The sequence below is a fragment of the Artibeus jamaicensis genome, unplaced genomic scaffold, assembly GCF_021234435.1.
Source record: "Artibeus jamaicensis isolate MK-2021 breed Jamaican fruit bat unplaced genomic scaffold, CSHL_Jam_final scaffold_1964, whole genome shotgun sequence".
In the NCBI taxonomy this organism is placed as follows: domain Eukaryota; kingdom Metazoa; phylum Chordata; class Mammalia; order Chiroptera; family Phyllostomidae; genus Artibeus; species Artibeus jamaicensis.
This window is the reverse complement of record NW_026522030.1, coordinates 52,408,426-52,435,144: the sequence shown is the minus strand read 5'-3', so window position 1 is coordinate 52,435,144 and position 26,719 is coordinate 52,408,426. Positions and strand designations below refer to the sequence as shown.

At 41.2% G+C, this 26,719-nt stretch overlaps 1 protein-coding gene across 2 annotated transcripts in view; it reads left to right on the top strand.

Annotated features, from left to right (window-relative positions):
• The window catches only part of TTC39B (tetratricopeptide repeat domain 39B), a 228,957-nt gene that overhangs the window by 24,414 nt on the left and 177,824 nt on the right, over nucleotides 1-26,719 (top strand). For both annotated transcript variants that reach the window (XM_053656372.1, XM_053656371.1), the window contains exon 3: nucleotides 11,206-11,336. The gene's annotated coding sequence lies outside the window, so the exon portion shown is untranslated. The remainder of the gene's footprint in view (nucleotides 1-11,205; nucleotides 11,337-26,719) is intronic.

Below are 26,719 nucleotides of genomic sequence, written 5' to 3'. Positions count from 1 at the left end.
AAAACTTTAATCTGGACATTCAAAGAGTGACAACTAGTTAATCATTACAGTGTAAATAATAATTTTCCTTGAAACGTTAGGTGCACAGGTAGTAAGATAGAGGTGACATAGCAAAAGCCCAAAGTAGGAGAAAGAGAGAAGCTGCTAATAGCTGGCAGTAAGCCAGAGCTGGGGCAAAGGCAGGAGAGGCCCCAGCTTAACATGAATTTCGAAGTTTGAACTATTACATGAGACTGCATATTAAAAACTGACCTGAGAATGTAACAGGGTGCAGCCACGAGGGGGGCCCCAGGAAAGGATTTGGGATGGGGGTCCAGAGCTCAGGGTGTCCAGGAAATATTAAGATGTCCTCACACCTTCACCCCCAAGGGGGAAGGAACAAATGGAGCCAAGGCCATTGAGAGCTGCGTTGCATAGCAACAGTTTTGCAGCTAACCTCTGGAATGATTATTTAACATATGCATAACCTTTAACTGGTTTCACAGATATGTTAAATAGCTGTGGCCAAATTTTGAGCCAGGGAGAAGGGAGTGGCTTCTACCCAGGATGTAACTGGGGGCAGGCCTTCCGAGTTACAGTGCTTGCGTGAGAGCTTTGAGTTGATTGGCTCCATGCCATGGGGCCATACCTGCCCAGACTAATGATGGCAGCCCAGTAAACTTGCAATAATACTGGAGTCCTGGCAGGTGTAACTGATTGTAAGAGGAGTCGGAAATGGGGCTGCAAAGGAAGATTGGGTGCGGAGATTTAAACCCAGATGCCGCAGCCATGAAAAGAGAGAGCCATGTGGTTTTGGCCAGAGTGCAGACCCCTGTAGCCAGATGAAAGGGAGAGCCACATGGTTTCAGCAGAGTGAAAGAGTACCACTCAGCTTTGCCAGAATGGGGACCCCTGCAGCCAGGTGAAGTAGAAAGCCACGTGCTCTTGGTCAGAGTGCTGACCCCTGCAGTTTTGGTAGAAGAGGCCCACGTGGCTTTGGGATGCTTCCTTTGGCCATGTGGCCTAGGAAGCAGGAGAGACATTGCCTGGAACTTGGTACAAAGAACTCTTTGCCAGTGGACTGTGAGAAGGTACCACATGACTTTGGATTAACTAGAGATCCTACCTGATGGTCAACACAGCTGATGATACCAGCGGCCTGGAAAAACAGACGTGTGCTCTTTTCCTGATTTATGGTACCCGGGGTTGGGACAGTGGGAGAAGGGAGAGCTGTGTGCGTGGGTGTGGGTGTATACCCTAAAGGACTTTGTTATTTTAGTGGAGGTGTTAGGCCTGAATAGCATTAAACAAACATTTTTTGTTTCCTTTTCACAAATCTATGGCATTGAGAGATGTCTTTCCAATTGGCGGCGGACAGAAGAGCCCAGTAGATATTAGTATTCCGTCCTTGGGAGGGGCCCCTGTTGTTCTGTAGCAGTTTTTGGTGTCCCTAGGTGGGCCACATATTCCGCCTCCCCCTTCCCGCCCCCCCCCCCCCCCCGCCCCTGAACCTCTGTTCGGTAACAAGAATAGTTTGAAAAGCCATAGGGACTGCTTCAGTTTGTATCCAGGGGAGGAGGAAGAACAAGTCCCAACAAGTATATTTGAAAGGAGAGTGGAAGGCAAATTTGCTTTATTCTTACACACCAGGGCCTGCTGTTCGATACAGTGCTCACATAGTCTCAGCGGTATGAGTAATAGCTACAGCTTGCAAAAGGTTCGTTTGTACAGCACAGGTCGTGTAGGCGGGGCCCCACAGCAGTTCAGCTGCAAGCCTTCGCAGCTCTAGCCACATTACCAAATCATCGACTTTGTCCTACTGGGGAGGCAATGAACCTGTTCATTTCCTTATCAGTTTATGAACAGAGGATGTTTCCCTCCTATTTCTTTGCCCTAGTATAATCTTTTGCAAATGCCACATCAACTTGCAGATGTATATTAATATTCTTATAAGGCACCACGTGATGAATCACCACAGCTTTATTAGTTTAACTGTTGGTCTGTGCTCTCCAGTTAGTAGAAAGGGAAGATGAGTGCTGTCCCTGCTTTGGTTGCTCACATGAATCGGTGGATCCGTAGGTTGGCAGTGGCTCAGAGAAGACTTACCTGGGGAAGAACTGTTGTCACCCTAACTCAACTCCATCTAGCAGCAGTATTTTGTGCCACTTTTCAGGGGATGATACTTAGCTTTTTAAGTTCTGAAATTCAGTTGTTAGGGCATCCAGAGGTTTTGGATCTTTGTGGCTATGTCACCTAGGTGTGAGCATAGCAGGAATCTGGCAGGTACCCCTGTCCTGGCCCATGGCCAGGGGCTCACTGCCCTGGCCTTGTGCTGGAGGCACCGAGTCAGGGTCTGTGTCTCTGACTCTCCTTCATGCTTCTCATATGAACCCAACCACAAGCCGAGAGACATGCTCTTTCTTTAGACGTGTTAACAAAACCACTTCTGGTTACCGTCACCTTTTCCTGGTCTGGGAATCTTGCCTTTTATCTCTTTACTGTCACTTTGACTATCTCGGATAGAATTCTTTTTTTTTTTTTTTTTTGCTTATATAATCCAGCTTCCAGATGGCAGATTTTTTCCAATTTATTAGAGAATCCTCATTTTGGGTCAAGTCTGCCACCTATGGATACCAGATGGGAATGCATGCTTTTTTTTCCCTTTCTTTCTTTTTGTAGACCATTAAATTTTTTTCTCTTAATTTTCAATTACAGTTGACATTCAATATTATGTTAGTTTCGGGTGTACAGCATAATGGTTAGACATTTACATAACATATGAGGTTATCACCCCAATAAGTCTAGTCCCCACCTGGCGCCATATATAGTTACATTATTATTCACTGTATTCCCTAGGCTCTACTTTACATCCCCGTGACTGTTTTGTAACTGCCAATTTGTACTTCTTAATGACTTCATTTGTTTTACGCAGTCCTCCAAACTCTCTCCTGCCTGGCAACTGTCAGTCTGTTTGTTCACTGTATGTATGAGCCTATTTCTGTTTTGCTTTTTTCATTTATTTTGTTTTTTAGATTCCACACATAACTGAAATCATATGCTACTTGTTATTTCACTTAGTACCATACCTTCCAGGTCCATCCATGCGTCTAGGAATAGTTCTTGCTGAGTGCAACACTCCCTCTTCATTTCAAGCTTCCAAGCGGGGGGCAGATGGTTCTCTCTCTGCTGATGGTTCTCTACGTCGTCTCTGTCCTCTGGACCTCACGTGAAAGGTTATGATTTTTTAATGGTCACAAGTTGGACCTGACTAGCTCCACCTCTAAAATCTGAGCCTCTAAAAGCCTGCACTCTGACCACAAACTGCAGCCCTTCCAGCTCTCGGCCCTCCATGTCTGCAGCTCCCAACCCTCAACGTCAGGGGAATTTTGAAATACCTCGAGTCCCTCTATCCGCCCGATCCTGGCTGCCTTCCCTTCCTAATCCACAGTCTGAGGGATTGTCACTTTAACCGTTCTCTTACCAGGCAGCTCAAGCCCCCCGTCAATTGTCCTGCCCCTGCCCTGCCCTTCACAAAGCCAAACCAGCATTGACCCTTGCTTTCACACACAGGCAGCCAGGTTCTGCTGAAGGAAAAACCATCATTCAGCAAATTGAAATCACTTCAAACTTATAATCTTTAATTTTAGCTGTACTCATCTTTCAATAATTCCTTTACGCGATGATGGTCAGTTCCCCTCCTATTCAGCAGTTAGAAATTTTAACCATTCTTCTGCAGGCCTCTAACTCAACCCACACTCCACCTCCCTAAGTTATTCTTATTTATCTATTTATTTCATAGATAAAATAGAGGCTGTTCAGTAGAGACTTACCACCCGCACTTCCTTATGTAAACCGTTACCCCCGGCCACATACATCCCTGCTTCTTGCCTCCTCTCTCAGAGGAGGAGCTATTCCTCCCCTACAGCATTTTAGGACTTATCCTTACACCCGGGCTCTGCTTTGGTGTGGCTTTAAAAATCATGTGTTTTGTTTCTAACCATGGCAAACTTTCTCCACTAGCTCCTCCTCCTCCGCCTAAAAAATGCGCTAAAAAATAAAACCAAAGCCTGCCATTCATTCTACGTTTTCTTCTACCTGTAAGCCCCTCTATCCTTCCACTCACAGTCAGGTTCCTTAGTCTACACTCATCTGTCTTCATCTTTCATCAGTTCTCCAACTTACTACCATTGTCTCCTGCCCCCAGTGTTTCATTGAAATGATTCTGGAAAAGGTTATCTGTGTCCCTTTTGGAAAATTACATGGACTCATATTTGATCTCGATACAGAAATTACCATGGTTGGCCATATTTTTCATTAGTGGGCTTTTTGTCGTCATTTTGGCTGCCCAACATAGAACCCTCTTCTTTGGCTGAATGGTTTCTCCACTGTGTGAAACTTGGAGGAGGCAGACACTACGTCTCCGGATGGAAACTTAAAGTAGAATTGTTTCCAGCCTCCTTTGCAGGTGGTGCACTACCCGTGACTTAGGCTGGGTTATTGTGATATGTCTACTCCAAACATTGAGTCCATAGCTAGTGATGCAAATAATTGGAGACAATTAAATACTGCAAATAAATACTGCAGTCGTGCTCCTGGACAGTGGAGAGCACGGCTGCAGTATTTAGTTTCTTCTCATGTAGGCGGTGCGTGGAGGCCAGACTGCAGAGGCTGCAGCTGTGGGGGCCTCACCCACCCAATTCCGTGGTGTGATTTGTGATTGCGATTCTGATCGCAGAGCCTCCGTGTCTCCCCGATGATTCACTGTGCTACCCAATGACCCTAATGTTTCCCCTTTCTATATTTAAATCAGCTGGAGTTGGTTTTTGCTGTTTGAGGCCTCTTTTTTTTTGGTTTGTTTGTTTCTGCTGTTTGAGATTAAGAAGTCTGACCAATACAACTTCATTTTTGCAATACTACTTTTTGCATTCTCCACTGCCATTTTCTTCTTCCTTCAATTGGCAACCATTCTAATGTATTAACATCCATCGTTGAACTTGAATATGTCCTTATATAATATGTGCTATTTTTGTGTGCTTGTTTTTCTAATTCACATAAATGGTATTTTGCCAGGGACCTTTCCCTTTTCTAACTTTTAAAAACTGAGCTCTAAGTTAAAAAAAATCTGTCGGTGTGTATCTAGCATGGTGTCTTTAACTATTGCACAGAGTGGTTTTCACCTTAAATTTTTAAAACTTCTCTCTACCATATAAACCATATAAACCATATGAACATCGCAATGAGTATTCTCACCTGTGAGGATCTCTCTCTCTGGTGTAGTTTACCAGCAGTGGGACTGCTGGGATATAAGGAGTGTATTTAAATTTAATTGAGTACTGTCATATTGCCCCTCAGAATGGTCACAGGAGTCACCTACTGTAGGAGAAGACAAAGTTCTGCTCGACCCTCTTGGGATCCTTGGCTGGGTCTGAAAAGGAAGGTGACAAAGACAGACTGGTAGGATAAGGTACACAAATGTTGTTGAATTTTTACACATACATGGGAGCCTTCTCAAGAGAAAAAAACCTGTAGAAGTGACCAGAGCAGGAAGCTTTTGTGCCTTTTAGACAAAGGCACAGTGCATTTGTGAAGAATTGAGGAGACAAACAGGTTTGGCCTAGGAGTGATAAGTGGTGAAGGAGTAACTAGCAGGATAGCGGTTAGTTTAACCAGGTTTGTTTGTCCAGACTTCCCAGCCCCTGATTCCCTGTTTCTGGTGACAAGAATATCTTCCTTCCTCTTGGTACACGGAGGGTAGCATCCACATGGGAGTTTTGTGACATGTTTCAGGGAAGAAGAGCCAGGGTGAAAGGTCTCAGCGATCCCACTTTTGCTTGTTTCTCAAATTCCTTCAGCTTAAGATCGTCAGCATGCCAAGGTGCCGGACTCTGGAGTGGCATGGGCTGCACCCCATCACAACCAACAGTGTTCCCATCCTTTACATCCTTGCCAATACCTATTGTCCATTATTCTAATTCTTAATAATCTAATGTACATGGTAATTTTTTGTTTTTATTAAATGTATTGGGGTAACATTTGTTAATAACATTATACATTTTCAGGTGTGCAGGATTATGATGTGGTCTCTATGTATTCTACCGTGCACTACCCACCCAAGTCTAGTTTCCTTCTGTTTGTGGTTAATTTTTAATAGCTGCCATAGAAAACTAAAACAAACTTATTTCTTAAGTGTACACCTGTGGAACCACCGTGTGGAACATAGAAGTTGAAGGTATGTGCCTGGACACTCTGGGGTGGGAGCCGTGGGAGTGGCCTGAGGCAGGTGCCTTGACAGCAGAGACCTCCACAGCAGGCATCTGTGAAGGGAGCCAGAGCAGAACACGAGGGTAATGATCGATGCCCCAGGGTACCTGAAAACAACTAGGAGACTTTGCAAGGAGATGATTGACGTTGTAAATGTGACTTCTAGATGTTTTGGTTCTAGATTGGAGTGGGCCGGGAATGTGTTCATTGCTTTCTGCCTCCACCCTAGGCTATATAGCTTAAGAACTATATCTCATACATGGTTGTGTTTCTAGCTCCTGGAACATATCCCGGCCTAGCATAAGTACTCACTAAATGTTTATTGAATGAAGAGTGCTGCATTCTCTTGATTTATTCTCTGCCACCTATAAAATAAGTTTTCCCCTATATTAAAATGTTTGTTGTTGTTTTTTTAGAAATAAATGATAGAGATTTATTTAAGTCTTAGAGTGTGCAAACTGGAAACACAGCTAGGAAAAAATCCAGAAGTATTCCAAAGAAAAAAGAACAGTTAAAAGTTATAATAAAAAGTATGCTTTTGAGAATTATCAGTGCTGCAGTCTTAGCCCTAGGATTAGTACAGGACAGGTGTCCCTTAGGTGGGAGGCAGTCAGGGTGATGGATGCCGGGTCTTCAGGAGAAGGGTGCCAGGAGGTCTGGATAACAGGTGGCAGGTGGATATATATGTGATATGAGTCCTTCAAGGGGTTATCAGGTGGCCTTGACGTATCAGTTCTTCAGTGGGTAATCAGAGGGTTACTTGGAGGTCCATATTATGTCTGACATTGACCCACGATGGACTACTGGTTTATTATAAAAGGGTGTAAGTCAGGAATAGTCAGATGGAAGAGGTGCAGAATGCAAGGTATGAGGAAAGGGCAGCGTGAGCTTCCATGACCCCTACTACCATGCTATTCTCCCCAGATCTCTATGTTCACCAACCTGGAAGCTCAGAAGGGCATTTATTTTGCCTTTTGCCTTGAAGTCCCAGCTACCACTAAATTCTGAACTTAACTACCCAGCTTGACTAAGAATTGTTCAATACTCAGCATCTCAATTTAAATCACCCCCACAACTTGGTTTCAATCTTCTCCATCCTGGTCTCACAGCACTTCATAATGTGTACCTGCAACATTTGGGCTTTATGATATGACCTTGAGTCGCAAGGCCTCTGGTTTTGGTGAGTGAGTCTCATAATGCCTTTCCCTGGAGAACGCCTCCTCTACCCCTGTTCAGCTCTGGGAACACCTACTCACCTTTTGAGACCACATCAAATATCATCTCCAGAAAGACAACTTCTTCAGTCCTCCAGGCAGATATAGTCATCTTTTTGATTCACAAAGCACATTATTCTCACTCTAATAGCCCTTACTTGAGATGTAATTTTTCTCTCAACATGTTTCTTCTGCACTGAAGAAAGGCCATCTCATCAGTGGGTTTATCTGGGTACCCACTGATTAGCACAGTGCATAGAATAGATGGATGGATGGATAGATAGATAGATAGATAGATAGATAGATAGATAGATAGATAGATAGACAGATTTTAAGGAATTGGCTTACATGATTGCAGGCAATCATGAAATGGCAAGTCTGAAATTTGTAGGCTGGAAATTCAGGAGACAGGTTGTATTGCAGTCTTGAGCCCAGTGATGGCAAGGCAGAAGAGCAGGCTGGAAACTCAGAGTTTCTATGTTGCAATCATTTTTTAAATTATATTTTCTTAATTATGCTATTACAGTTGTCCTGAATTTTCCTCCTTTGCGCTCCTCCACCCAGCACCCCCTACTCCCTTGGGATATCCCCCCACCATCGTTCATGTCCGTGGGTCATGCATACAAGTTCTTTGGCTACCCCATTTCTACACTGTACTTTACATCCCCATGGCTTTCTGTAACTACATATTTGTACTTCTTTATCCCTTCACCTCTTCACCCATTCTCCCCCTGCACCCTCACATTTGGTAACCATCTAGTAACTAACTTCTTTTCTCTTGCTTTAAGACTCTCTTTATTTTTAACCTTTGGCCTTTTTAATTATGATGTGTCTTGGAGTGGGCCTTTTTGCATCCATCATAATTGGGACTCTCCATGCTTCCTAGATTTGCATGTCTATTTCCTTCACCAAATTAGGCAAGTTTTCTTTAACAGTTTTTTTTCAGATAGCAATTTCTTGCTCTTTCTCTTCTCCTTCTGATACCCCTATGATGTGAATGTTGGACTTCTTGAAGTTACCTGGAAGCTGCTTACACTATCCTCATTTTTTTGGATTTGTTTTTCTTCTTGTTGTTCTGCATGGTTGTTTTTCATTTCCTTATGTTCCAAATCATCGATCTGATTCTCCACTGCTTCATCCACTCTACTGTTTTTTTCCCTGTAAACTGTTCTTTATTTCAATTAGTGTGTCCCTTGTTTCTGACTGAATCTTTTTTGTGCTGCTGTGGTCCTTACTAAGTTCCTTGAGCATCCTTATAACCGGTGTTTTGAACTCTGCATCTGATAACTTGCTTATCTCCATTTCATTTAGCTCTTTTTCTGGAGGTTTGATCTTTTCTTCCCTTTGGGCCATGTTTCTTTGTCTCTTCATTTTGGCAGCCTCCCTGTGTTTGTTTCTATGTATTAAATAGAGCTGCTTTGACTCCATGTCTTGGTAGTGTGACCTAATATAGTAGGTGTCCTGTAGGGTCCAGCAGCACAGCCTCCCCTATCATACAAGCCGGGTTCTCACGTTGTGCCCTTTGTGTGGGCTGAGTATATCCTCCTCTTGTAGTTGAGCCTTGATTGCTCTTGGCAGGTCCAAGAGACGGATTTACTCAGGCCAGTCAGCTGCAAGGACTGGTTGTGACCACTGACCACTAACCTCTACCCTCCATGGAGGATCAGCAGTTCTGGATCAGGGTGGTGGTGCTCCAAAGTGGTCTGTAGCTGTCCACTGGGTGCACAGGCTCTGGGGTTTCCTGGGTGGTGCAGGCCAAGATCAGCCCCCACCTGTGTTTTTTCCAGGGCCACCCTGCCTGAGCTGTAAAGCAATCTGAGATGGCTGCTACTTGTGCTGGGCTAGGAGATTCCCAAGTGAAGCCAAGCTCTGAATCTAATCTGGCTGCTGCTGAGGTTCATTCAAGCCAGCAGTTGCTTGTTTGATAGGATTTAGGAGCCAAGACCAGCCATTCTTATGGAAAAGCAACTTGGGTGGGCCCATAATTTGGGTGGGGCAGAGTTTCTGGGGCTCTCCATGGCAGGTCGAACAGTGTTAGCCAGGTTGTTGGAGTCTCAGGTATAGCACCAGTTTGCAGGCTCTGTGGGAGGAAGGTTTAGAAAAGGGACAATGGCCTCTGCTCGCTTTGTTGTCACACAGTTCAGTTTCTCCCTGTGTACCACTGGTTCCTTTCAAGCTGCTACCCCAGTGCTAGAGCCCAGAGAGAGTGAGTCTGAGTAGCTGAGTCCATCTGTGGGTTATTTAAGAACTGTTTGGGGCTCCAGCAGCTTCTTCTACTGACTTAATTGCTGCTGGTACTTGAAGCCTGAAGCTATGTGGACTTACCTGCCTGGCTCTGGAACCCTGGGCTAAGGGGCCTGGTGTGGGGCTAGGACTCCTTGCTCCTGGATTATCCCTCCTGAATTTTTATCCACATGGATGTGGGACCAGTCCATTCCATATCTGCACCCTTCCTACCAGTCTGGATGGATGTGTTTTCTTTAATTCCGTAGTTGGCAGACTTCCATGTAACTTGATTTTATGGTTGTTGGACTTCTATTCAGCTCAATTTCTGATATTCCTGAGTGATGGTTGTTCTGTATTTTAGTTGTAATTTTGATGTGGTTGTGCAAAGGGGCAAGCCATGTCTGCCTACACTGCCATCTTGACTGGAAGTCTCTGTTTCAGTCTTGAGGGAAAACTACTTCTTTGGAGAATCTCGGTCTTTGCTCTTAAGGGTCTCAGCTGATTGGATGACACTTTATCAAGGTAATCTGCTTTACTTAAAGTCAATTGAATATAAATGTTAATCACATCTACAAATACCTTCACAGTAACATCTACACTAGCCTCAGACCAAACAATTGGGTACCATAGCCTCACCAAGGGGACACATTAAAGTTAACCATCAGAGTGCTCAAATAAATGCTTGTTGTATAATAAATGAATAGATGTTTAATAAGTATTACAAAAGTTTGGAGAAGAGAACAATGGGCTTTGGCATAGATTTCCAAACTTACGCTTGTCTTGACAAGTGATAGAATAATCATACTTTGTTCATTAAGCAGGTATCTATAAGAATATATAAAAAAAGGTAGGTAGATAGATTGAGAAAGAGAGAAGATACATACATTTGTAAATCAGACAAATCTAGATACATGGCTGTGTGCATTCTATCCATCCAATTGCTTTTTTTCTAGATAAGGGCAATGATGATATTAACAAACTTTGATCAAAATTACTTTCTTATTTCATCAGTAAATGCTGTGGCACCAACAAAAACACTTAGAGGCAAAACAACAATGCTTTGAAGTAGTTCTTTGTACAGATTGAAATGGTTAATTCAAGAGTATCACCTCTGGGTTTTGATAAAGTTGCGAAGCCAGCAGGGTGCAGGCAGGAGCAGGGCTGAGGCCCACTGGTCAGGGACTGGAGGGGGGAGAACAGGCACTGCTCTGACCCAGTCTCTCCTTATAAGGTGGTATTTCCCAGGTTAGGCTCTTTCCTTCAAGTGGCTTAAGAGGCAAGAGATGAAAATATCCAGGGCTTTTCCAGGGAACAAGTTTCCTCACCTGTAAAATGGCCATAGTAATATGAAAAATATTAGGGCGAGCCAGATGGCATTACTACTATTCAACCACTTTTGGTTTATGGAACTGGAAATTTCCTCTGATTTAGCCAAATAGATTAGATATTAAGTGAGAAGTAAATGGGATGTAGGTACAGCATAGGCGACCAGTAACTAACTACTGGCTGTCACCTTTATCTCCAGACTCCAACTCGGGCTGGAGCCCGAGGCGAACCCTGGCCTGAGGGGCCAACGGCTGCAAGACTGTGGTTTTCGCCAGCAAATATCCTGGTTCAATGCACTGAGTGAAAAGAATCCTGGAGTGAAAAGCTGAGGTGAGTATGTAGAAATAAAACCCAGAGCTGAAAGATAAAAGTCCTTATTTGTTCAGTAGCCCTTCCTAATGTGAAGGTACTGAGGTAGAAGAAAAGCTGACTGATTTTCTTGCTGTTATACCCCTGTCTGCACACACAGACGCAGGAACTGAAGGGACTGAAGTTAACAAACTCGGAGAGTAGCAGGCAAAAAGGAAAAACAAAAGGGCAGGGAAATATTTAAACTCTTTAATTAGCTTCTCAATTAACCAAAATCAAATGACTACTCATTGGATAAATGAATGAACATTTCATTTAATTCTCATAACATCTCTGTTGGTATCTCTGTTATAATTTCTACTTACAGAGGAGAAAGGAGATTAGACAATTTTTCTAAAATGACCCCAAATGAAGTCAAATGTTATTTACCACCAGTTGTTAAGAATGCTGGGCAGCTGGCTTTCAGTGCATTTCTTCTGTTGATTACAAAAAGTGTCTTGTAATAAAAAAAAAAAATGACTTCCTGGCTGGGGGGGGGGGATGCTAAATGAAAGAAAATGAGGGATGAGCCAAAGATCATATATGCATGACCCATAGACTCAGACGGCAGGGTGGTGATGGTCAGAGGCAAGGGGTGCAGGGGGGGAGGTGGGCAAAGCGGAGGTGGGGGCCTGGGGAACGGGGACATCTGTAATAGTGTCAACAATAAAGTTGAAGGAAAAGTGACTGCCTGGCCAGTCTTACAAAAGCACATTCTGTCTCATGTTTTGTGCTCAGTTTCCCCAAACATCACGTGGGAGGTATGTTTCAGATTGACTTTCTTATCGTAGTTGCCAATTGTTTCTTCTGCCCTTAGAATTTTTCATTGTATGATTTAGATTATTGAGATTATGTTCACATTCTCTAAACAGTCCAATTTAACAAGGGCAAGAATGGGAGAAAAACTTTTCTACACTCAGGTTAGAATCTAATAATCATATTAGTGGTGTTAAAAAAAATGCAAGCTGCTGGCACATTCATTTTTTTCCATCCAGGAAGAAAATAGAAATGTCCAATAGTTTAAATTGGGTTTTTATAAAAATAAATCTGAAAGGAACAGATTTTCCTCTTCTTTTGAAAAATGGCATTCTTTTCTATTTATAGCAGCCATGTTATCTCATTATGTAAACTTGGGAAATCATAGTTCAGTAGAAAGAAGAAATAACTATTTAAACTCCCTCCTCCATGAGAGAGCCACTGTAGTAAAACTTGTAGTGTATGTTTTCCTCCAGCCTGGAAAACAGGGTTTTGTTTTTTGTTCAGATGGAAAGAATCCTGTTGAAAAATAATTTCATCAGTGATCTGACCATTCAGAATCAAAGGGAGAAAGGTGAACTGGCTGGGAAACCTTTTCATGCTTTCTATCCTTGCTCTGATATAATCACTTCTGAGTAACAGAGGACGGTGTGAACTGTAAGACTGCTCCATGATGCCTCCGAGCTCACACAGACACCTTTTCACTGGAGTTACTCTATTAATTAGCAGTACTACCCAGAGGTCAACTTTATCTGGTCTTTCACAGGTGGGCGTTCTCCTGAATATTAAAGTAGGGGTCCTAGAATTTGAAATTTAAGGTGATTTGGGGAATAGTTTTGACTTAAATGCTGATTTCCATGAATGTTTGTATTAGTACAAACATTTTGGGGAAGTAAAAGTGAATAAAAAATGATTTTACTTTGAAATTGAGGCGGGGACTTTTGATGTGATTCGAGAGAGGAGCACAAGCCTGGAGGCTGGTGTGGTGTGTGCTCCTGCCCGGCTCCCAGTCCTGAGTTAGCTGGAAGCTGCAGGAGCTGGCATGTTGAGAAGCTTCAGGCCTGGGAGGCTCTAGGGCCGGTGTTGGCACAGGGGAGGGGCAGAGGCCAGCCTGCTCTGGCATCGGGTTCAGATTTGGGAGAGAGCACACTTGGGCGTGGCTTTGGCCATCTCCCAAAGATGCCATTAGCAGTGGCAGTGGGGGAGAGCCTCTGAGTGACACAGTAAGCAGGATCTGTTTACAAGTGAAAGAGGAGAAGAACCTGGAGCCAGCAGATTGCTCCATGGGAACCTTCCTTTTGAGGAGGCCCAGAAAATCAGAAAGGAGGTAGAGGGAAGATTTTGCCAGGAAGGTTAGAGATCCTGTCTGGGTAAAAAGTGCAAAATCAGTTACCAACTATATTCCTTAGGAACTGCGTTTGGCTGCTAATACAGAGACCTGAAATGACAGAGGCTTAAACAGTGTAGGCTAGGGTGTCTTCAGAGTGTCACCCATGTCTGTTCAGACTTTCTGTCCCACCTCCTTACCCGGGAGCATAGCGGTTTTCACGGTTGCATGATGGCTATTGTGGCTTTTCCTATTTACAGCCATTTTGAGGTGGGAAGACAAGCGGGGTATGTTAGTTTACTAGGGCTGCCGTGACAAGTACCACAGACTGGGTGGCTTAAAAAGAAATTCTTTTTTAAAGATTCTATTTATTTATTTTTAGTGAGAGGGGAAAAGAGGGAGAAAGAGAGGCAGAGAAACACCTACATGTGGGAGAAACACGGATCAGTTGCCTCTCACACACCCCACACTGGGGATCTAGCCCACAACCTAGGCCTGTGCCCTGACTGGGAATCGAACTAACGACCTTTTGGTTTGCAGGATGACGGCCAACCCACCTAGTCAGGGCAACAATAGACATTTTTTAGGCAAAGATCCAGAGGGTAAAAGTTGGAGATCAGAGTGGTGGCAGGGTTAGATACTTCGGAGACCTCTCTCTGCGGCTTGTAGAGAGCAGCCTTCTCTCTGTGTTCTCACGCGGCCTTTCTCTGTCTCCCTCTTTGGATCCTAATCTCTTTTTATAAAGATGTCGGTCATATTGGATTAGGGTCCAACCTAATAACCATTACTGTTCTAAAGGCCCTATGTCCAAATATAGCCATGCTCTAGGGATTAGGACTTCAACATAGGCGTTTGGAGGGGGACACAATTCTGCCCATAGCAAAAAGGAAAAGCAAAGGGGTGTGTCTCAGCCGATCAGCCCTCGTTACTGGGCTTTCCCTGAAGCCCCAGCTTACCACCACGTGCATCTCACTGCTTGTGTTTGGTAAAGAGGTGGGAAATCTACCCAGTAATTTTTTTACAGCTTGATGTATTGCTGTACCTACTAAACTTGGGTTTTGGTTGGTTAAGAAGGGGGAAATGGGCATATGAATGATCAAGCTGGACATTGTGTTGATTTAATGTGACTTCATTCATGGCCACATACTAATATGGCTCTGTAACCTGTGGCTTATGTCTGTGCACAGTGTATGATACATTATTTGACTATGCATATCTACTCACTTGGACTGATATTGGGGTGTTGCAGCCTGTGCAGTATGGCATGTTGCATGGTGGCTGGCCATCTGCCATAGCCTTCAATGTCTCTAGAAGGGTGACGTGTGTGTGGCTCCCCTTTAGGCTGGGGAGAAGAATGGCCAAGGAAAAGCAAGAGAAAGTGTGGCAGCAGGGAATAGGATGAGGTCAAGAGGAAAGGATAGACTGTGAAAACAAGTGCCTGGATGAGGAATAAACAGGTCCCCTTTCCAGACACTGCAGTGCCTACCGCCAGTGGCAGGCAGGAGAGTGATAGGAACAGTGAGGGGGACAGATGGATCATCCAGTCAAGCAGTCACTCCAAATGAAGCCTGAAAGGGGACTGCAGCAAACCGAAGAGAATGAAGTGGGGGGAGAGAGAGAGAAAGACCTGGGGCAGTGTGGGGCCAAGCCCTGAAGAGTGCCAGCTGGGAGCAGCCCTAAAACCCAGCCGACTTGCTATAGAAAGCTCCACCTCCTCAGAGACAAGGAAATCCTTCCAGTTGGTACCAACCTCTGCTCTTCTATGAGCTTGCTGAGTTCCGAGTCATCGATTTTCTATCCTACTGAAGGGTGAAATGATGCTAAAGATGACTGTTACAAACATTGGGCTAGTTCTGCTCATTTTTTACCAAGGCCACTGCCTGTGATACCTGTGCCCTCAGTCCTTGTGCATAAGTTAGTCACTGAGGTTTTAAATGAAAAGCATTATTTGATTTCTGCTGCAAATGAGGCAATGCCCTTCCACCTGAGGCAGGCAGAAATCCCTAGGCTGGGAAGAAGGGCCGTGTTACCATGGAAATGAGATGACTGGCTGAGCTCTGAGCTAAGCACTCTCTGTAGAAGAATAGAAAGAAGTTGTTCCTTACTCTGATCCCTGATGAGTCATAGCTGACTTACAGAACACCCCAGGTCTTCATTAAAAGCTGCCATCTTCTACTAGGGAGAAAAGTAGGAACAATGGTAAAGGTGGGAAGGGATTGTCTTCCACTGACACCATCTAGGTTCTCTGGTTTTATGCTTCTAATTAAGATTTTGGTCTCTGCTGAGATATGTGTAAAGTGGTTAAGTTTCAAAGTGCCAGCCAAATTTTGAAGGGTGCGATATAATAGTAAATTTGGTTATTAGCTATATAAAACATTGAACGGCATATGCAACCTTTTGAACCTGTGTTAGAATACATGTCTTACTTTTAAGGTTGATACTTGGAAGTAGAGACATTCTTTTATATGTTTGTTGACATATTCCTAAGAGTATTTTCTTTACATCTCCAGTGCTTGTGGCAAGCAGTGTGTATATAATAAATGAATGCTTAAGAAAATCACTCATGTGGGATGCTCACACATTGCTGGTAGGATTACAAAAGGGTATTGGAAAACTATGGCAGGTAAATATACATTTACCCTATGTAATGGGAAATTTTCCGTGTCAGCTGGGCTAAGTCATGATGCTCAGTTGTTTAGTTAAATACTAGTCTAGATATAGCTGTGAAGATATTTTTTAGATGTGATTAATATTTATAATTAGTAGACTATGGGTAAAGCTGACTACTCACCATAATTTGGGTGAGCCTGTATGATCAGTTGAAGGCTTTCAGAGCAAAGGCTGAGCTTTCCCGAAGAAAATGTAATGAGGCTGCAAGATTGCAACGTGGAAACCCTCCCTGAGTCTCTTGCCTGCCAGCCTGCCTGCTGACTCCAGACTCCAGACTGACACATCAGCTCTTACCTCTCTTTCCCCTCTGGATAGAAGGATGGATAGATGTCATTTCCTTTTGGTTCTGTTTTCCTAGAGAACCCTGAGTAGCATGGAATTCATCAATCATAGTCTTAGGTACTTACCTATAAGAAAGAAAAAATTATGGTCACATTAAGACCTATATGTGAATGTTTCTATCAGCTTCATTCATAATTGCCAAGAATAGAAACCAACTGTCCTTCACTCGGCGAGTGGAGAAACAAGCTGTGGTTCATCCAGGCAATGGAATATTAGTCAGCAATAAAAAGGAAATTCCTGTTAGTATGCACAGTACCCTGGATGAGTCTCAAAAGCATCAGGATGAGTGAAAGAAGCCAGTATCAAAAGTATCAAAAGTCTGTGTGAGTCATTTAAAATAAAATTTGGGGAACGGCAAACATATATGGGTAGAAAAGACATCAGTGGTGGCCGGGCCCGGAGTTGGGGTAGGCATGGCCAACGAAGAAACGTGAGAAAATGTGTTAAGGTGATGGAACATTTCTGTTTGCTAATGGAACACTTGCTTGTGCTTACATGACCGCATTTGTCAAAATTCATGACTCTGTACACTAAATAGGGTAATTTTGTAGTAGGCAAATGAAACCTAGATGAACCTGACTTTAAAAAGAACAGTCATTTTATGGTCATTCTTATAGTCTTTTGTTCTGTTAGAAGACATGGTAATGAAATTAATTCTAATAAATCATTGCTTTTTCAGGGAGATAGAAGTACTTAATGAAGTATAACATAAAAGAAAATTTTTCTTTATTTTTTAAAGATTTTATTTATTTATCTTTAGAGGGGAAGGGAAGGAGAGAGGGAAAGAAACATCAATGTATGGTTGCCTCTTGTGCATTCCCTGCTGGGAACTGGCCTGCAACCCAGGCATGTGCCCTGACTGGGAATTGAACCATGGTTGTTTGGTTCCCAGGCTCACACTCAATCCACTGAGCTACACCAGCCAGGGCTAAGAAAATTTTTTTCTGGGGTAACAAAAATTTTCTATAAACTAGAAATTCTAATTTGTTTGAAATTTATTTGTAGATTATTTTAGAATAGGAGCATTTTATAACTATTAAATGTAGTGGAAAAATAATAATTGTTAGATTATATTTAGGCTTAATTGAGGTTAAGGTTAATAAACAGCAATTTTCTTCTAAAATAGCTATATTCTTTGACCTAGTGATTTTTACTTAGTGTATTATAAGGAAACAATTAGATAAGAGCATAGGACATTCATGAAAGTATTGTTTATAGAAGAGGAAAATGAGAAATAACCTAAATGACCACCAATATAAGACTGGTGATATAAATGATGCATGTCCATTAAAAAGCTATAGCCCTGGCTGGTGTAGCTCAGTAGACTGAGTGCAGGCTGTGAACCAAAAGGCCGCCAGTTTGATTCCCAGTCAGGGCACATGCCTGGGTTGTGTGTGGGCCAGATCCCCAGTGGGGGCCATGTGAGAGGCAACCACACACTGACATTTCTCTCCCTCTTTCTCCCTCCCTTCCCCTCTCTCTAAAAAAATAATAAATAAAATCTTTAAGAAAAGCTACAATTCTATATTTGTTAACACAGAAAGAGGGCCATCATATGTTAAGTAAGAAAAACAGGTTAAAAATCCAGAATGTATGCATGATTTCATATTTATTTATTTATCAAATTTATTGGGTTTGCATTGCTTAATAAAATTATATGGATTTCAGGTGTACTATTGTATAATACATCATCTGAATATTGTACTGTGTGTTCACCACCCCAAGTCAAGTCTTCTTCCATCACCATTTATCCCCCCTTTACCCTCTCCTGCCTCCTCCCACCCCCATGTCCTTCTGGTAATGACTGCTATTGTTTGTTGTGGGTTATTTTTTTAAATCCCTCTGTATGTTCATATATTTTGTGAGTATACTTAGAAAAAATGTTAGAAACATAGAACAACCCAAAAATCTATTTCTACTTCATAAAAGAAAACAATCTTTGCGTACTGTTCCCCACCCACCATCAAATCATTACAAAATAAAAATAATTACATGGGCATCCTGTCAATGAAAAAAGTAGGTGTATTTATGTAAGCACAGCTAATTCATGTTTTAGTCTCTGTAAATAGGAAATGTATGACACTGAAGAAAGCAGTTGGAGAGGGGTACGAGTTTCACGGCATACAAGAGAGACATGTGGAAAATAGCATAATGGCCCAGTGTCGGTCAATTTCAGAAAATGCTAGCAAAAATGAACTGTCTGAAAGTAAGTACTGCAATTAGCTGGGCCAAAAACATGCAAGTCATTCCATAATGAGTAATAAAAAGGGAGCCGGCGTGACACAAATACCAAGCTGCTGAAATATAAACAGTGAAAACGAGTAGCAAAACTAATCGGAGAAGATGAAACAAAAAATTAGTGATAAAAGCAGTAACCAAACATTTTGGTTCTTTGAATGTTATCTATTGTTTGATCCTTACTGCCTGACCATGACTGATGAGCTTTAACTGTATTCCTGTGCAAATTAAACTCAATAAAAGCTCATTGAGGAACAGGCTCAAGGCCCTTCTCTGAGAGAGTGGCCACCTCTCCTCCCCAAGCAGATCACATCTTGGTAGACTTATTCTCATCTGCAATGGACGGGGTGTGGCGGGTGGGGACTCTGCTAGACAAAGCTCCTCCATGTGCCAGAAAAAAAACTAAACAAAATGGAGGTAAGCAATTGATCAGATTCAGAGTTTAAAACATTGGTTAAAAGGATGCTAAGGGAGCTTAGTGAAGGCTTCAACAGCATAAAAAATATTCAGTCAGAAATGAAGGATATGCTAATTAAAATAATGAACAATTGACAGGGAATCAACAATAGAGTGGATGAAGCTGAGAATAAAATCAATGGTTTGTAACATAAGGAAGTGAAATGCTGTGAATCAGAATAACAAGAAGGAAAAAGATTTCATAAAAATGAGAATAGTAGAAGCAGCCTCTGGGATACCTTCAAATGTTCAAACTTTAACATTATAGGGGTGCCAGAAGGAGAAGAGAATGAGCAAGAAATTGAAAATATCTTTGAAAAAAATAAAAGAGAACTTCCCTAACCTGGTGAGGAAAATAGACATGGAAGTCCAGAAAGCACAGATAGTCCCAAGCAAGATGGATACAAAGAGGCCCACTCCAAGATTATTTATAATTAAAATGCCAAAGTTTAAAAATAAAGAGAGAATCTTAGAAGCATCAACATCAAGAGAAAAGCAGTTACCTACAGGGGAGTTCCCATTAGACTGTCAGCTGATTTCTCAAAAGAAACTTTGCAGGCTAGAAGAGATTGGCAAGAAATTTCAAAGTCATGAAAAGTGGGGACCTACAGCCATGATTGCTCTACCCAGCAAAGTTATCATTTATAATTAAAGGCAGTTAAAGAGCTTCCCAGACAAAAAAAACTAAAGAAGTTCATCACCAAATCATTATTAGATGAAATATTAAAGGGACTTATTTAAGAAAAAGAAGAAAAAATTATGAACAATAAAATTGTAATATATACCTGTCAACAATTGAATCTAAAAAACAAACTAAGCAAACAAGAAAAACAGTGACAGAATCATGGATACGAAGAGAGTTTTGATGGAGTGGGGGATGCTCCTTCAGGCATCCTCCTGAAGACATGGAGATACTGAGGAGAACTGCAATAGCATAAACAGTAAAATATAATTTAAAAAGGAATTTATGGAGGTAATGGTGAAAAGCAGGAGCAAATAAAATGAGGGCCAGGATTTTTTCTAGAAATGTCAAAATTGGAAATATATTAATATATTTCATCATATTAATAGATTTGAGAAGAATCATATAACTATTTTTAAGATGCTGAACATATATTGATCAAATTCAACAACTATGCTTGATAAAAGTAGTGAATAACATAAATACAGATAGATATTTCCTTGACATGGGAAAATAGACTGATCGCAGCACAAAACCCAACATCACATTTAATGGCAGAACTTAAAATCGTTTCTAATTAAGTCAGAAACAAGATTAAGATGTCCATCTTTACTACTTTTATTTAACAGGATGCTGCAGATTTTAGCTAGTGCAATTAGAAAAGAGAAAAAACTTTGAGGCATAAAAATTTAAAGGAGAAAGTAAAATTAACTACTATTTGCAGATGTTATGACTGTAGACTTAATAGCTCTACATATATTTAATCAGACAAAAAGAACACCATTTACAATGGAAACAACAGCAACAATAATAAAATTAAATTACTTAGGAATAAACTAAACAAAAATGTTTAAGACTCATGAAGAAAACATTAAAAAATTCTTAAAGATAGAAAAGAAAATTTGAACAAATAGCAGGAGAAATGATGTTCTTGATGGGGAGACTAAGCATTATAAATATCTTAATTCTCCCTACATAGATTATAAATTTAATTCAACTCCTTTCCCCAAATTTCAATAAGTTTATGTTGTTGCAAACATTTTAGTTTTGAAAACTTGATCCTAAATTGTATATTTGAAAAATAGCTAGGAAAACTTGAAAATAAGAACAATGATAGAGGGAGATAGAAAACTGTATATTAAAACATAATATAAAGCCTAATAATACCAGTATCTGGAAAATATAAAGTTACTTCTACACATTACATCTTATCCCAAGATAAATTCCAGATGAATCGAAGATTTAAGTGTAAAAAATAAAACCCTGCAAGTTCTGGAAATAAACAGACAGTATTCCTTTAAAACCTTGGGGCAAGCCAGGCTTTTCAAACTATGACTCGAATCCAGAACCCATAAAAGAAAAGTTTGATAAATTGATAACATAAAAACAGAGTTTTCATAAAAATAAAACTAAAAGCACAAATACCCAAAAAACAAACAAACAAAAAAACATACATAAAAGTTAAAGACAGACAACTGGGGAATAACATTTGCAACTCATATTATAGACAATGAGCTGGTCTTCCAAATATATAAAGAGCTCCCATAGCACTGGATAGGTAGAGCATCATCCAGATACTCCAAGGTTGTGGGTTTGATCCCTGATCAGGTAACATAGAGAAATTAACCAATCAGTGCATGAATAAATGGAACAATAAATTGATGTCTCTCTCTTCTTTCTCCTTTCCTCTCTCTCTAAAATCAATAAACAAAAATTTTAAAAAAAGAGCTCCTAGAAATCAAAAAGATAAAGACTAGTAATCCAACAAAGAATGAACAAAGAATGTGAAGGCCTAAAAGATTAGCAAAACTCCCAGTTTGATAACGTATTCTGTGGGTGCAGCTGGGTGGGAACAGTGTTCTCATACACTGCTGGCAGGAGTGTAGTGTAATGCATATGGGAGGGATTTGGCAGTACCTGCCAAAATCACTAACACGTATAGTCACATACTGCCTTTGATCTAGTATGTCGACTTCTAGAAATGTATGCAACAGATATTCTTGGGAAAAAAGGATGTCTATGCAAGGTTCATTATTGCATCATTATTTGCAAAAGTAAAGAGTAGATAAAAAGATTTATCAATATCAAATTGGCTAAATACATACACAGATATATACAGACATAAAATGAAATGGAAAATAAATTAGGGAGTCCGCTGGTGTGTCTCTTTACTGAAAATAATACTGAGGGGAGATAAATGGTGATGGAAAAAATGAAATTAGAAAAATAATAAAACAATACAGGGAAAAGCAAACATATTGATTGCTTTTGGTTTTGCAAAAGTGACAGGTGGTCAAGATGACTTTTATTTTTATTTTATTTTTTTAATTAAGAAACCAGGTAACTAGAGAAAGAGAGATTTTTTCTTAGATTTTTATTTATTTACTTTGAGAGAGAGAGGAGGAAGGGAGAAAGGGAGAGAAACATCAATGTGTGAGAAATATTCCTGCAAGCCCCCAGCCGGGGACCTGGTATGCAACCCAGGCATGTGCCTTGACCAGGAATCGGACCGGCAACATTTAACCTTTTTGTTTGCAGGCCACTGATCAATCCACTGAGCCACATTAGCCAGGATTAAAAGTACTTTAAATGGTGGCACCATTAACCAGTTTTTTTTCCTTTGTAAGTTAACAGCCCTTCTGTCAGTCAGTGACTTCAACTGGGGCTACCCTTGCTTTTAAAAAGCTCCATCTCCAACCTGGACTAATTGAATCAGAATGTCTTTTGGAATTGAGGCTTTTGTTTTAAATCCTCTTAACAAACACCTCTCTCTTCTTCCTCCTCTTTCTCTGCACTAAGCTTGAGAAATACAAGTTAACAAGGCATCTGAAGCTCATTATGTAACCCTCCTTCCCTACAGAGACAACTACTACCCTGATTTTCTTTTTTAAGATTTTAAAAAAACATCTTTGTAGGCCTTTTGACTTAAAAGTTTGATCTATAAATTTTGTTCTCTTCTTTACAACTCTCCAAGCACACCTATCAACTACTAATCAATTACAACTAAAGAGCAGCTGCATAGTCACTTCCTGTCCTAAACAGTGTCCCTAGACAAGTGATCATTGTAATTGGGAGCTGTTGCTTCTACCAAACTTTGCTTATAAACAGATTTGCTAAATGCAAATTCACCCCAGGCTAGACTTGTATTTTAACCTTCACAGCTATTTCTGTCCCATAATATTATCAAGTAGGAATACAGCTGAATAAAGATATTTTAAAAGTAAATAAAGGCTTTTAAGTAGTGTTGAGGCAGTTTGGAATGTCCCAACTCAAGATATATCTCTAAACAAATAAGAGACATTACCTTCCTACATGGTTTGGGGAAATTAAGGAGGTGTGGTCACTATGGGTGGCTTAGGGTTGTTCTAGCTCTTACGGTGAAAGAACATGTGTAATTGATAAATAGGAGTGATTGAATTCCATGAGTAATTTATATTTGAATTAAGCAATATATAATTCTGTGTAAAATTATATGCAAGTTAGACATTTTGACAGTTTAAAAGAAAAAAATTAAGATAAAAGCAAAAGTTTGTAACCAACACACATGATTAAAAGACTATAGGGAATTTCTTTTTCTTTTTTAAAAAGATTTTATTTATTCATATTTAGAGTGGGGGGAAGGGAGGAAGAGAGGGAGAGAAACATCAATGAGTGGTGCCTCTCTTGCATCCCCCATTGGGGACCTGGTCTGCAACCCAGGCATGTGCTTTGACTGGGAATTGAACCAGAGACTGTTTTGTTCGCAGGCTAGTGATCAGTCCACTGAGCTACACCAGCCAGTGCAGGAAATTTCTTTTTAAAAGAATGATGTGAATAAAAATAAAAAAAGGATGATGGGAAAGATGTCCATGATGCTGTGGCAAGCCATTCGCTAGAGATTTAGTTTTACTTAAATAGATGTTTAGTTATGAGCGGAAAGGGGATCTGAGTATATGACCTCAGAATATGCCATTTGGCATACAGTGATCCCTCACCTATGGTGGGAGTTACTTTCCAGAGACCCCCGAGATAGGTGAAAATCCACAAAGTAGCAGCGTTATATTTATTTTATTATTTACATATATTTTAAGGCTTTATAAATCTTTCCCACTCTCTTGTAAACACTTCGTATGCCTTTAAACACTTTCTACACTCTTAAACCTATGTCATTTTAACAACATATAAAATTCTATATGGGTACTCACCAATACCCATATACAGTCGTCCCTCACTATATCATGGTTCACTTATTTTGGCTTCACTGTATGGCGGGTTTTGTCCCTCAGGTTTACTCACCATACAGTGAAGCCACAATAAGTGAACCTCGATGTTGTGAGGGACAACTGTGTTTATTTTGAGTTGAAGACAGCTGAAAATCAAAGAAGCCTTCTTGGAGCTTCCCTTACCCTCTAAAAGCAGAAACTTCTGAGAAATGAGCATGGCCACAAATCCCCTCACCCAGGGGAGTTTTATGGCCATAGGAAGATGGAAAGTGGGCACCAACTTGAACCTTCGCAAACAGACCTCACTCAAGTGCCCCTTATCTTCTGTTACTTTCCCCACCGATTTACTTTTCTACAATTTACTGCCCCAAGAAGCGGACAATCCTTTTCCTTGGTCTTGTCACTTTTCCACACAGTTACTGCCCTTGGTTAAAATGGTACATAGGCGTCCTGGCTTGCCCATCTCTTTGGGGTTTTCCTTTCATCTCTGCAGGTCCTACCGTATACATGCATAACAAACCTTTTTCTTTGGCTAGTCTGTCTTGTTGTCAGTCTAATTTGCCGAACCTCATTAAACCTAGAAGCTTAGAGGAAAAAGATTTTTTCCTACAAGACTGAGTACTAAATAATTATATCTTAAAACAAACCAAAGGCTAAATTTAGTTAAAGAAACTTTACTTTCTAAAAAGAAAACTTGGGTGGAAATATATTTCTGTGAAGATTTGACCACTCAGCTGAGAGATGAACAGAATAGTGAAGACTATTCTTCTCTTATTTTAAAGGAAACTGGAAGAAGAAGTTTTGGTTTCTTTCCTTCATTTTTTTTACCTGTTGGAAGTAAGCTTGGGTTTTCTGCCAGAACGTGTAAAAATCACATCCAAGTCTGAGGCAGAACGCTGCCCCAAACCCCCACATGGTCAAAATCCTAGTCAGGACCCATGTGGAAGAGCTTCTTCAACAATCAGGAATTCATTCTGTAGCACAGTGAGTCAGGACTTCTTGTCTGACCCACTCAGTGGTTTTCGGAGTTAAAGCCAGTAATGCAAAAAACCAAAGAAACAAAATAAAACAATAAAAACAGAAAACAAAAACATCCCCCAAAGTAAACAGTGGCATCCTGGCTCACAGTGTGCCTTCCCTGAAACTGTGTTGCACCCTCTCAGGGTTTTCTAAAATCAGCTATGAGTGACTTTTAGCTTTTTAAAAATCAATAGAAGCTGTGAAATAAAATCTGAAGGAAGTTATTTTCAAGAATTATGATTCAAAGTATATGTGGAATAGTGATAACATTATGAAACATGGTGTATTGTCTCCTAAAACAAACACTTTGACTAATATTCTTTGAACAGCTATTAGATGCTCAAGGTCCAATCTTATCTCCAATCTGGGACAAAACCCATTGTCCGGAGATTCTGTTCCATATTAGAGACTAGTCCAGCAGGGGCTGGCTTAGCACGTGTTTCCAGCTGTAGTCCACTGCTGTGCTGCGGTATTCAGACTCCTTCCAGGAGCCTGAGTGTGGAGCCCACAAAGTCATGCGGCCCTAGCAGCCGCAGGGCCATGAAGAGAACAGGTGAGGGCACTGTGTGAGTTCAAGTCATTGGGTGAGAGAGAGAGAGATTTTTTTTCCCCCTGGATTTATATTAGCTTGGGCTCGGGACAGACCAGGTACTTTTACAAAATGAGCAATGAACTTCCCAAGCTTTTTCGGGCTTGGATAGGTCCACACCCCTAATTAGACTGACAGGCATCTGGACAAGCACTTCCCCCTGTACCCTTCAACCACCGGTACTGGGGAGGGGGAGGGAGGAGTGTTAATCCCCTTGGCAGAGCACAATGCTGTGTTCCCCTGGAGCATAAGTTGTAGTTTCCTGTGAAGCAATCAGAGTCATGCTCCCCTTTTTAAAAAGCTCAATGTCTATTTCTCTTTGCTCCCCTATCTTTTATAACTATTTGGTTAAATACCAATGGTAACACTCTGACTGGGGAATCTAATCTGCAACTTTGGCATATTGGGCCAATGCTCTAACCAACTGAGCTATCTGGCCAGGGTCAAACTGCAAAGTTCTAGAAAAGATTTGAACTCATTTGAACATCTCTTAACCACTGATATGTTCCCTGACCGGTCAGGTGGGACATGTTTCAGGCACAAACTCACTGCTGGATTTTTATCCCCAGTGGTTTCTAGGTGAACATTTCTTATCCATGCCAGTCAGCAATGTTTCTCTATCCCTGTCTCACAGGTCTGTGCTCTCATTGGGCAGGAACACTACTCCAGGTCACCTTTACAGGTTCGTCAAAAACAATGCTTGCCACATGCACGTTTTTTAAAGGCTTACATACTTTAGCCTTGGCTGGTGTGGCTCAGTGGATTGAGCACCAGCCTGTGAAAGGGTCGCCTGTTCGATCCCCAGTCAGGGCACATGCCTGGGTTGCAGGCCAGGTCTCCAGTAGGGGGCACTCAAGAGGCGATCACACATTGATGTTTCCCTCTCTCCCTCCCTCCTTTCCCCTCTCTCTAAAAATAAATAAATAAAATCTTATTTTAAAGGCTTACATACTTTTTTTTTGTCCTCACCCAGGGACATTTTTTCATTGCTTTTAGAAAGAAAAGAAGGGAGACAGAGAGAGAAAATGAGAGAGAGAAACATCGATATGTGAGAGAACATTGACTGGTCACCTTTCTTTATAA